This window comes from Schistocerca cancellata, unplaced genomic scaffold (genome assembly GCF_023864275.1).
Source record: "Schistocerca cancellata isolate TAMUIC-IGC-003103 unplaced genomic scaffold, iqSchCanc2.1 HiC_scaffold_430, whole genome shotgun sequence".
Classification (NCBI taxonomy): domain Eukaryota; kingdom Metazoa; phylum Arthropoda; class Insecta; order Orthoptera; family Acrididae; genus Schistocerca; species Schistocerca cancellata.
This window is the reverse complement of record NW_026046447.1, coordinates 287,941-291,182: the sequence shown is the minus strand read 5'-3', so window position 1 is coordinate 291,182 and position 3,242 is coordinate 287,941.

The following is a 3,242-nucleotide window of genomic DNA, read 5'->3' as shown; positions in this document are numbered from 1 at the left end:
CTGATTCAAGAGCGTCTTCCTCGAAATGTTCCATGTACATATGTACATGGAACATGGCGACAACGGGTGAGAGTGGACTCCCCATGGCTACTCCTTCCGTCTGCTCGCAGTATTAACCGTCAAATAAGAAGTAAGTTGATGTCAGAACATGTCTGAAAAGGTTGGTGGTCTCTTCATCAAATTTCTGGCTGATGAGTTCCGACGATTCTTGTAACGGATCTTAAGTGAATAGAGATACCACGTCGAAGCTCACCAGTATGTCTGATTCCTTAAGCACAAGCTTGTTGATGCGTCCCAGGAAATCCACGGAGTTACGGGTGTGGTGTGTACATTTCCCAACGTAAGAGCTAAGCAGTTGTTTGAGGTGCTTGGCGAGAAGGTACGTTGGGGCACCAATATTGCTCACAATGGGACGTAACGGAATTGATTCCTTGTGCACCTTTGGCAGTCCGTAAAGTCTAGGAGGGACAGCGGCCGTCGGGCATAGCTGCCTAGTGATCTCGTCAGGGCAGCCGGAATCCTTGAGAAGCGCCAGAGTCTTCCTCTCGACCCTCTTGGTAGGATCGGCGTCAATCTTGCGGTATGCGCTGTCACTAAGAAGGCCCCGCATCTTCTCAGCATAATCCTGTCGGGATAGGATCACTTTTGCGTTGCACTTGTCTGCAGGTAATTTTACTATGTATGCATCTTCTCATAGCTCCCGTATGGCGGCCCTCTCCCTGTAGGAAATGTTCGGATTCATCAGCTTTGTTTTGGTTAGAGCTCTGCAGGCTTGGCGACGAACTTCTTCAGCAGCTTCAGGTGGAAGCCGAGCATATGTTTATTCCACTGTGCTAATGATGTCAGCAATGGGTACATCTTCAGGAGTCGGAGCGAAATTCAATCCTTTCTTAGGAACCGAAATACCGAAGGTTGTTTCTCCGAAATACGTTCAAACTTGGATGCCTGTCGTTCGGTTGACTTCCTCTGGGTTGAGTCCGCTGTGGCTCATGTGACACCATCAACCCAATTCCACGTCCAGGGGTTGAACCGGTTGGCCAGTTGTAGATGTAACTGTAGGAGTTCTTTGTTGGTAGTGTCCAAGCGCCACCGCGTGAAGCGAACTCTCTCTCGTACCAAAGCTAGGCTGGCACGTTTCTTCATTCTTCTGGCAGCCGCTTAGTCGATGTGACGATTGCCCTTAACAATATTCGGTACCACACGTTCTTCTCCGCACTTCATAATAAAAACAAAAGAACTCAGTAGACGACTTCTCCGATGACGCAGCTTGTCGATCCTTTTCATGCTGCGATACATCTCCTCCCCGTAGAGGTATGTGATGTGCTTCATCGTATGCACACTCGTACCAGGCTGTTCACTCGAGATTTATTTCTTCATAAAATACGCCTGGAGAAACTGAAGAATCACCTCAGCCGATTGTTGATCTCATTAGGGTACCAGTCTCTCCCAGAACTGATGATGTGGAAAGATCCTCGAATTATACAGCCAGGTAAGTGGGTGTATTATTTGAAAGAGCCAAGTTTTCGTCAACTCTGCACACAGTATGAGGGAGGTACAGTCAGGTAAGATCGTTATAGGTCACCTAAGATTCTTCTGCGTCGGCTAAGAGAAGTGTAAATGTGCCTAGTCTTCAGTTCTTCGTGTTTCTTCTTTTACTATGTTTGTGTTCCTACTCTTCTGTTCTTCATGTTGCTTCTTTCTCGTGATATAACTATTGTATTTTTGATAAGGATATCGGTAATTGTGGACAGGTAGGTTATGTGTTTGGTGACACTATACATGGAACTTGAGTCGTTGTGCGTGACTCAGATTCCTCAGAAGCCAATGCCAGGTGACTGCAGAAGACGGCGGAGGGCCGCAGAAGAAATCAAATACAGTTGACAGTTCCGTACAGCTATTAGCAGTTGCTGTAGGCTTACTTGGCTGTATTATGTGTACAATTGGCTTATCTCGTCTCCATCGTGTAGTACTACGGTGGAAACTAGTCATCGGTGGCCGTTTAGAGACCCATGTTGCCCCGAACGAGCAGGGCTGTTGCGGCTGCCGTCTGTTACCTGCGCCGTCATTGTCTGCCGCCCGAGATCTTCAGGTCGCCGATGAATAGCCCAGCTGTTTGCCCACGTCCGCGACGCGGCTTTGGTTTACAGACGGCGTCCCATTAGCCTTCCGTTCCGTCTGCACGCCATGTTGTTGCTTCTAGTGTGTCTCACTAAGTTATTTTTTTTTTTTTGTGCATCTCGTACTCACTAATGCCCACAAGTAGTTTCCGATTTACAACAAATACTATACAATACATAACACAGTTTATTGACATTTATGAGATAGAAAATTTTAAGATGCATTCAATAGTGAGGTCATTTACTGTAACGTCTAGAGAAACAAAAACAATATATTATGTAGTAATTAGAGAATTAGATGTATCATATTGTGTCATTGCATAAAATTATGTATTTTTTTTTATTATTTATTTTTGAAAACGTCTGCGTCGGCGAGTAATAAAACCGACACAGAAGATAAATGTTAAACAGAGATAAAAGAAATGAACTAGTATATAATACGTGATGTAGATTAATGTCTTTGTCTTCTTAATTTGGAAGTTGCGCGAGTAAGATCTCCTGTTGTTGTCGTCGAGAACGCGAATGTAGCACTCTTTTGTCGAAACTAAGCATTTGACGCCATTATGTCTGAATTCACAAAGGTCTGTAATCACTGAGATATTTAAAGGTTTTAATAGAGTTGTTTAAATGAAAACTTGTATCATTTATTGTTAAGCTTGCTTGCATATTATCCCATCCTGTTGAGACATTTTTCAGTTATATAAATATTATCTGTGGTGCTGAGCTGCGTGGAGAACGAAGAGCCGCTGCCGCGGCGTATTTAAACGACTTACAATATAGTCGAGCATACCGCAAGGAAGCGGTAAAATAATAGTAAAATAATATTATTTCTTTTAGCTCCCAGACTGGCAGTGAAGATCAGCGGATTTTATGATGTGTTGCAGATTGACGCGGGCTGCTGATAGGATATAATTCACAGTGCAAATAATTTAATGTACCTTCAGAATCTGATAGGAATCTTGCTGTGCTCCGTTCTGATCTGGCAAACTTTATAGTGACAACGTATTTTTTAGTGAGAGTCTCATGTTCTTGGGCTAGTCGTGGTGTGAAATAGCATTTTAACGAGAAATAAAATCCACTGCGAACTTGTGTTTTTGAACGATCATACGAATTGTAACATCAGTG